Source organism: Molossus molossus, unplaced genomic scaffold (genome assembly GCF_014108415.1).
Source record: "Molossus molossus isolate mMolMol1 unplaced genomic scaffold, mMolMol1.p scaffold_m16_p_23, whole genome shotgun sequence".
Lineage (NCBI taxonomy): Eukaryota > Metazoa > Chordata > Mammalia > Chiroptera > Molossidae > Molossus > Molossus molossus.
Window position 1 is genome coordinate 16,275,151 of NW_023425359.1, and position 9,509 is coordinate 16,284,659.

Genomic DNA, 9,509 nt, shown 5'->3' on the forward strand with positions numbered 1-9,509 from the left:
TGTCCCCTGCTCTCCGCAGCCTGGAGAGAAGGAGGGTCCGACCCCAGCTGCGCAGGGCAGTGGGGCGGGGTTCCATGCTTGGTGGGTAGAACGAGACACTAGGAATGGTTAGTTCAGGGACCGCAGGACAGGTGAGACACGCAGGGAGTCCCAGGAAGTGTTCAGGGCTTTTGGGACAATCTTACGGGACAGAGAAACCACTCACCCCCGGAAGAACTCTTGTGTGTGGTACCATCCTCGTGGACCAGGTCAGGGAGAGACCTCTACTCTAAGGGGTGGGGTAGAAACACACAGCCTGGGGGTCTTACAGTTCATCTGGTTGCATGGGCCTTACCTGGGGGCTTTAAAAGAGTGTTATTGCCCAGGCCCCAGAAATTCTGGTTTAATTGGTTTGGGCCGAGGCCTAGATAGAGTGGGAGGGAGAGAGAGAGAGAAACATCGCCGTGAAAGGGACACATCGAGTGGAGGGACACATCGAGTGGCTGCCACCCACATGACCAACCAGGGCTGGGGACAAACTGCAACCCAGGTACATGCCCTTAGCGGGAACCGAACCCGGGTCTCTCTGGACCGCAGGCCGACGCTCTAACCACTGAGCAAAACCGGCCAGGGCCTAGGCATTCTTTTTTAAATGCTCTCCAGGTTATGACAACATGCAGCTGGGTTTGAGAACCTGATCTCAGCAACCCATTTCATCTTGTCGATGAAAACACACAGACTTCGAGAGCTTCGATAATTGACCCAAAGTAAAGGCCGTCCAGTTGAGTTTTGGCCCCAGGCTCTGAACTCAGACGTGGGGCTCTCTCTGTTATCCGGCAACAAAACGCCCTCGGCGTGAACACTTTGGATTGATTTTAGAGAACAGTGACGGTGTTTATGTGTTTAAACCTAAATCCGGACATATTGTTTGAATAGTGCTAGCATAGAGAGACTGTCAAGAACTGGGACTGTCCCAGAAACATTAGTGATCTGCGGCCCCAGGCTCTGGAGGTGGCAAGAAGCTCAGGTTTTGGAGTCAGGAAAGCCTGGTGACCTTGGTCACGTCACCTACCATCTTCGAGCTTCAGTCTCTTTATCTGTAATGTAAGTATTTCCTTGGAGAGTCAACACAGACCGGTGTCCTGGCTGTGGAGATGAAATAAGATATGATGTTAAGCTCTTAGCCCACAATTTGTGCCTTGTATTTTTATTTTTTTAAATCCTCCCCGGAGGAGAGCTTTCCATTTATCTTCAGATAGAGTGGGAGGGAGGGAGGGAGAGACATCGACGTGAGAGAGACACATCAGCCTGCCTCCTGCACAACTGCAACCCAGGTACGTGCCCTTGACGGGAATTGAACCAGGGATTCTTGGGTCTCATGACTCTTGGGTCCGTGGGCCGATGCTCTAACACCGAGTCAAAGCAGCCAGGACAATTTGTGCCTTTTAAATCGTAGCAACAGTAGTATGTTGTTGTTATTAGTAATATTACTTTACTATTTCTCTGTACTGGCCTTCTAGAAGAGTGGAATTCTGCAGCCCCGGGAAGCATTTGGCAATGTCTGGTGCTGTATGATTATTTTAACGGGGGTGAGGGTGCACTGGCATGCAGTGGGTAGAGGCCAGGGATGCTATGCAACATTCACAAGGCACAGGATAGAGCCCTGCCCCAAACAAAGGGCGATCCAACCCAGTGGTGCCCGGGTTGAGAAGCCTGCCCCAGCTATCTGAAAGGGATGGGGGCTTGAAGGCCAGAGCTGGTGAGTGGTGACAGGGTGATGGTTTTGGTTCCTGCACTGGAGGGGGCCCGGGGGCAGCACACGGCCCCATCTCGGGTCTCAGCCGCCAGAGAGGAAGGACTTTGCACCTCTTTGCATAGGGGTCCCTGTGCTAACCTGCGGGTGGTGGCAACGCTGGGCTTTGTCCTCAGGGGTGCTGTGAGGATGAAAGGCTAAAGAAAGCCAAGACGATTGCATCAGGCCCCGCGGGAGGGCTGTCTTTCTCCACGGTTGTGCTGTGGGCACCTGGGAGCCGCTTTCTCTGCTCATGAGCTCACCCTTTATAAATGACAGCCGCCAACGTCGGGAAGTGTGACACCGACTTGGCAAGCGGATCACTTACTCGGCTTTCCTCCTGGAGCCTCGTGTCTTAACTGATTTATCTTAAAAATAAAAGAAACCTAACACGGCTAGGCCAGCTCTGTTGTGTGAGAAAAGAAGAAGGCGTGTCCGAACTCGTCTGGCACAGCACTTGCTTGGTCAAGGTTACCGCGGTGGTTTACTTTGGCTGCAGTTGAGCGAGTGGACACTAGGTGGTGCCACGTTCTCACACGAGGGGAAGCTCTGCCCTCCGCGGAAGTTATGAATGTCAGTCTTGGAGAACATGCACCCCAGAGTGAAAAACAAAGTAACAGGAAAGATTTAGTTCTTAAAATAAGGCGGCAGCCCAGTGAAGCAAATACTGCCCTGGCAGGTACATTTTCTCGCTCGGACGGATGGAAAAGGGCATTTACTGCCTGCAGGCATCTGGCTACAGATGTCAAATGATAAAAATACACAATGAAATGAAACCACGCAGCAGGCCTGGCCTGGGAAGAGAATGAGAGCCAGCCGGGCTCGGCCACAGGTCTGGGATCTGGCACTGACGGTCCTCTGTAATGTCTGTTGCACAAATGGGCAGTGGTCATGCGGAGACCCTTTTCATTGTCTGGTTGGCTTTCCCTGAACTCGGAGAGGCCCCGCTCCACACCTAGGTGGTGTCACCCCCTTTCCGAGCCTCAGTTTCTCACCACTTTGGACAGAGATCACTGTCGTTACCCACCTTAGAAGGTAAGGAGAGTGTGGATCCAAGGAGGCAGTTATGGGGGTAGGAGGGAGGTGAGTGTTGTCATGGTGAGGAGCTGTCTCCATGGGGACTCTTAACCCAATGGTAAAGGGGATTCACTGGCCCCATGCAAGTTCCCAATCATCTTGCCACTTGTTCCCAGACTCTGTGGACACCACTGTCAGGCCCGGGGGGTCAGTGCTGTGCAAAGGAGGGAGGTAGAGGGGGAGGGGTGGCTTTGACTGGATAGTTCTGCATCCCAGTCCTGCCACCAGCTAGCTCTCTGACCTTGGGAATGTCCTTTCACGTAGGCCTCAGCGCTGTCATCTGTAAAATACTGGTAAAACGGGCAGGGAGGTCACAGGAGGCCCAGACTGCTCCAAACGAGTCCACATCAACGGGAAACTGAGGTTTGCCGACGGAGTGGATGGACAGACCCACGTGAAGGCAGAGGAGGTGTGCAACCCAGAACAGGGGCCCGGAATGGAGGTGGGCAGGTGCCATTCCCACCGTTTTAGTCTCTTTTTCATTTTGCTTGTGGTTGTCTGGACTTGGTCCCTACCCACATGTAACAAATCGTGACACTTTGTTCTCCTGTTTATTGACTTGTAATAATGTTATGATAACTATCGTGGATGAAACAGCAGGGACTAGCATTTTAGGAACATTCATGTCCCCAGTTTTATTTATTTATTTTTTTATCCTCACCTGAGGACATTTTTCCATTTTGTTGTTCAGATAGAATGGAAGGGGGAGAGAGAGAGAGAGAAACATCGATGTGAAAGGGACACATTGAGTGGCTGCCTCCTGCACGACCCAACCAGGGCCGGGGCAAACTGCAACTGAGGTACGTGCCCTTAGCGGGAACCGAACCCGGGTTTCTCGGGACCGCAGGCCGACGCTCTAACCGCTGAGCCAACCCGGCCAGGGCAATGTCCCCAGTTTTATGCTCACAAGCATCCGCCAGGTAAGTTCTATGAGGAAGTGAAAGGGAATCACTGCCAGAAGTCATCGGGCAGGTGGGCGGTGGAGTGAGGAGGCTACAGGTGGGCAGGAGACTCTACTGCCCCCCGTGAGAAGCAGAGGTGTTGCCTTCCCCCTCAGATAAAGTGTCTAGAGGCTGCTCTGGAAACAATGAGTTCCTGTCCAATCACTGATACGTCAGAGGACAACAGACACACACATACACTTCTCCACGTAGGCACAGAGCTTTATTTATTTTTTTTCCTTTTTTTTTAATCCTCACCCGAGGACACCTTTGCATGTGTCTTCAGAAAGAGTGGGAGGAAGAGGGGGAGAAACATCAATGTGAGAGAGACACATCGAGTGGTCGCCACCCACACGACCCCAACTAGGCTGGGGACAAACCACAACCAAGGTACGCGCCCTTAGCGGTAACCGAACCTGGGACTCTCCGGTCCATGGGCCGATACTCTAACCGCTGAGCCAAACTGGCCAGGGCCAGAGCTTTATTTTTATCTCGAGTTGCACACATTCATCATCTATAAATAGCCATCGACTCAACTGGGTGTCCCACAGGGTGGCTCTCCTAACGGCCAGTTAAGGAATTTGTCAACATGTATGGGGCACATGAGCCTACTGATCAAGGCCCGACTGAGTGAGACCTCATCTCCCCCCATTTGGTTTAGAACAGGCCAGACCCCAACTACTGGGCTATTAAACCAGGATCAGAGACTCTTTAGGGTTGAACACTCACCTCTCAGCAGTGACACAGTGGTGGACAGTCTCCAACACCCCCACCGGTCAGACCTCTGGGTTGAAAAGGGTTCTTTAGTTAACTCCGAGCTCCATCTTGCTGGTATCTCACCTCCATCCAAACCTCTTCAGGTTGCCTTATGTAGAGTCAAAGATCACCTTGTCGTTCGCACCTTGTCAAGAGCGGGGCTTCCTGGACCAGGGTCTTGGTGCTTTGGAATGTAAACTACACTTGTCAACTTGCCTCCCAACAGGTCATTCTCTTGTCATCAGTTTCAGGCGGGGTATCTGGGGAAAGTAACCAATAGTTGTTGAGGGCACACTACGTTTTGGTTACAATTACGTTCTCTCTGTACATTTATCTCACTTACTACTCACAGCCACCTTGCCACGTAGCTGTCATTAGCCCTGATTTAGACTTGTCTTCCAGGATGACCTTGCTTCTAGCTCTGCATCTCAAGATGTCTGTGGGTTTCAAGCGCAGATCTGAGCTCTTCCTAGTGCCTGGTACTATTGACGCGTATGCCTTAATCAACACACATTGATTTATCTTTTCTGCAAAAAGTGCTGTCCTTTTGGTACCTAGAGCGATGCCAGGAATTATAGGCCAGGGTTCTCGCCCCCAGGGAATTACAGTACAATTATAGGAGGAAGAGCTGACACAGATGGGAACTGATGAACAACCTGAAGAGGTGAGATGCGTTTGAAGGAGAGGTGCCGGGTGGTCAGTGAGGTTCCTGGAGCAGGTGGGAAATGAGTTAGATTTGGGTGAGGCCAGGAACACCCCGAGCATGGCCACGCGCTCTGGGGGCAGCCGTTGTTCCCCCAGGGAAATGGGGGTGGGAGAGGAAGAAAGTGGGCTGGAGGGCCATTGCTAGGAGCCACAGCCCTTGGGTCCAGGCTGTTTCTGCTGACCGAGCACGTCAGAAGGGACATCTGTGGCCTTGGGACCTGTGGCTGGGTATGGAGAGAGCTGGCCACAGCAGCAGTGGCTCCTGGAAGCTCTTCTTAGCTCCGCCTACATTCTCTGGGACCCACTAGGGCCCCTCGGCCTCTGCCTTGAGGCAGCGAAGGGACAGGTTCAGCACAGACCGGCATGTGGGGGTGAGCGCTTGTGAGAAGAGGCCCCAGGAATTCACCTTCTTCCTGGGCGATGTGTGCACCCCCAGGCTGTGCTTGGCGGTGTTGGGAAAGGGGATGATGGGAAAAGATCGATTATCCTGCTCATCTGAGCATGTGGGGTTCTCAGCGTGATTGTGGTTTGAATGTTAAAGCAAACATATTTTATCCTAATTTATAGGTGAGAAGACTCATAATAATTTAGTTGTGGGTGACTGCAGTCAGAATGAAAAGGAGGCTATAAATGTGATCAATAGTATGAGGTGAATAAATCACACTGAGTGATTGATTGAGGATGGAAGATGTCAGGAGTATAGGTTAGGAATGAGACTGGGGATTTAAAGGAGAAGGAGTCAGCACGGACAGTCTTTGCTCCTCCCTGAAGCTGACTCTCTCCATAGGTGGTCTGGTTCCTAAACCCTGTCACCCGTCAAGGGCTTCGCTTCTGAAGGTACCTAGGCCTCACCCCAAACCAGTTAAACCAGACGTCCATTCCGGTGAGTGCCACTCATGGTAAGTGCCCTATGACGGTACCAGTTTTAATCTTTTATGTATATTTATACTGGACTTTTTCTATGTTTAGATACACAAATACCACTGTGTTACACTTGCCTATAGTATTCAGTACAGTAACATGCTGCTCAGGCTTGTAGCCCAGGAGCAGTAGGCCGGACAGGTAGCCTCGGGGTGCAATATGCCGGACACGTAGCCTGGGTGTGCAGTAGGCCGGACACGTAGCCTGGGTGTGCAGTAGGCCGGACACGTAGCCAGGGGTGCAGTAGGCCGGACAGGTTGCCAGGGGTGCAGTAGGCCGGACACGTAGCCGGGGTGCAGTAGGCCGGACCGTCTCGGTGGTGTGAGTGCACACTATGATGTTCGCACGACGACAGGATCGCTTAGTGCCGCGTTTCCAGAACGCATCCCCGTTGTTAAGCTTTCCTTGGCCTCCTGATCACTGGGGAGATTGTCTCGAACTGAGTCTCCAAAGTGTTTCCCTAAATGACCCGTCCCGCAGGTCGAGCAACGAGGACTCTAGAGGGGGAGTGAGGATGAGGAGGGACAAGAGACATGAGAAATGGAGACAAGACAGGGTTCTGACCAAGTCTCGTTTATTCAGGGCGAGTTCACACAATATATAGGGCAAAAAGCAGGTGAAACAGTTAATGAGTATCCCACCTGAAGCAAGTTCCAGTAAATACCCCAGGTGGAACAAATGATAAGCAAAGAATGGAGTAAACAATTATCTAGAGGAATGCAGAGACTGTACGCAGAGAGACCCCGCCCTGGGCCGGAGACGGCAGAGCAGATTGTAACAGAATGGATGCCGTGCAAACACCTAAACTTCCTCCTGGGGGTTAAGGTCTTGGTCAGGAAGAGGTTCTCCTTGTACAGCTTCTGGCATTTTGTGTCAAGTGGACACCCTTTCATTTCTTTTTCTTTTTTATGAGTTCTGAAGGCTATTTGGAAAGATGACGTAACCTCTTGCCTATAAAATGGGTCCAAAAGAATACATGATTTCTCACCAAAAAATGGGAACATAAAAGAAAAATGTGGGGTTAATTAATGTAAGAAGTTAAAATTTTATTAAGTACTTATTAAGTATTGCACTCTGTATTGTGCGAAGGGTGTGTGTGTGTGTGTGTGTGTGTGTGAGATGAATAAAAGGTGAATAAAATTTGGTCACTACATTCAAGGTGCTCCCAAGGTCGGGGGGGAAAGTGTTCGCTCTGCTGTGAGAATATAAACAGACGGTGGTAAAAACCAGGGCTGAGAGTTTGTGTGGACTTTAGAGTCTTGTCTGGATTTGAATTCCGGCTCTTGAACTTTAGAAAAGGCATTTGGTCTTTATGTACCTTGGTTTTCTCCTCTGTAGAAGGGGAATAAGACTCATGTCTAATTCACGGGGTTGTTGTGAGGGTTAGATGAATGATGTTGAATAATCCCTGGCAAATAGGAAGCAGCTGCTGAATGAGAAATTATTGTTGCCAGACTACAATCGAAGCATGACTACATTTTTCATTTCCGGTGACATTCAGATTTTCTGGACTGGCCACCCAACAATGATGGAGGTAGATACCCCCTGCTTCAGGCGTGGGGAGGTTGGCTGTCCGTTTCCCCAGTCATTTCTAGCCCCGCCGGTCACATGGGCATGACAGCATCCTTGGCTATGTTTTTGCCCTGTCTGAGCCTTGATTTTATCGTTTGTTAAATGGGAAGACTATTGGCTGGTGTGAGGTTAAGATCCCCACACAGGACTTCTCAGTATAAGCGCCTGAGAGATGGTTCTTCATTCTGCAAAAGTGACTGTTCTGCTCGAGCATTGCCCAGAGTAGAGGAACGAAGTGGGGGGCGGGAGGGGAGACGTGGAGAGTAAGGAGAGGGGGATTTTGAGGTCGAACCTCGGTAACGTTAACCCTTATTTTCAAGGCTCTTTCCCCAATCCCTCCAGCTCTCCAAGTCAATCCGACTGTGTTCAGCGTCGGACTCAGTGGCGGGATTAAGTGTGCCTGCCACAGGGTGCAGGGACAACGGTGAAGGTGAGCCGCCTGACCTTCTCATCTGCATGGAGGGATCAACTGTCCTTAAGTCTTATTCACAGACGGAAGTGTAAAGCCGTCAGGCAGGTCTCTGGGCAGGGCTTTATGTGGGCAAAGTGTCCAGAGTGGCTCTTCACCCCTGATAGATGGTTCTGGACAGAGTGAGTGTGCATATTAATTTCCTTCCTCTGCAAAATGAGATCTACCTGCAGGCAGATTGGCTCATGTCACAACAAGCCAGGGTCCATGGCTGATGAGTGGAAGTGAGGATGACAGAAGGATACATTTGGGGGTGGGGCTGCAGCCTCCGGGAGGCCATATACTTTCCCCACGCGGTTGGCCCTCTGGCCGAACTCCTCCGATGCTAAGTGCCGGCCAGGCATGGTGTCCTCAGCCGGCTTCCTTGCAAGGTGTGAGGAGTCAATGAGACGGCTGGAAATTCCTCCGCAGCTACACGCTGGCTCAGAACTCCCTGCTTAGAGTCCATTTGTATGTGAGGCAGCACATCAGACAAAACCCTAAAGGATGCTTCTCCCTTCACGTCTCTGCTTGAACGTCCAGTCCCATTTCCCCGCAGAGGAGCAGGTGCTGGGAACTCAGCAGTGAGGGCGGGGCCGTGGGTGCCGCTGGGTGGTCCCCACTAGGGAGCATTAGGGTTGGGACAAGCAGTCAGTCCGGCAGTGGTTTGGGGAAAGAAAGCTGAGTTTGGCTTCTCTTTTTTGGTGATGGTTTCCCTAAATGGAAACAGTGGCCATTTACAGATTCCAGAACAAGGAGGGCACCGTAGTGTGACATTGAATCGCTACATTTTCTTTAATCGAAAGCGTTGTTTCCTAGGTGATAAGCATGACAAGGTGCGCAGGGAGGAAGGAGTTTTCCTGCACACGCTGCTCCTGGCTAGTGTGTCATCAAACGACGTGACACAGGTTAACAAGAGGAAATAATCAGATTTCATTACATACGTGTGTCTGGGAACTCCACACACTTGGTTTTGTGTGGAGGCGCAGGATTTAGCATCTCATCCACAGTCTCTCTTGCCAGAGTGACCGTCGGGGGAGGGTGAGGAGGTCTCTGTCCAGCCTTCCTCAGAGCCAGGTGCTGGCATCTGAATCTGAATGGGGTATGAGCGTCACCGTCCAGACCAGGCAGCGTGGGGGTGACGGCAGGATCTCCCCTGTTCCTGAGCCCTTTGCGGGGCTGCGGCCTTCCTGCTGGGGCCCAAGGCCCAGGCTGCGGGCTGCGATGATGCCCCGTTGTGTGGACAAAGGCTCTCTGCAGGGCTGCGGGCCTGACCACGTGCAGCGAGCCAGGCTGGAGGATGCCCAGGTGCTATCAA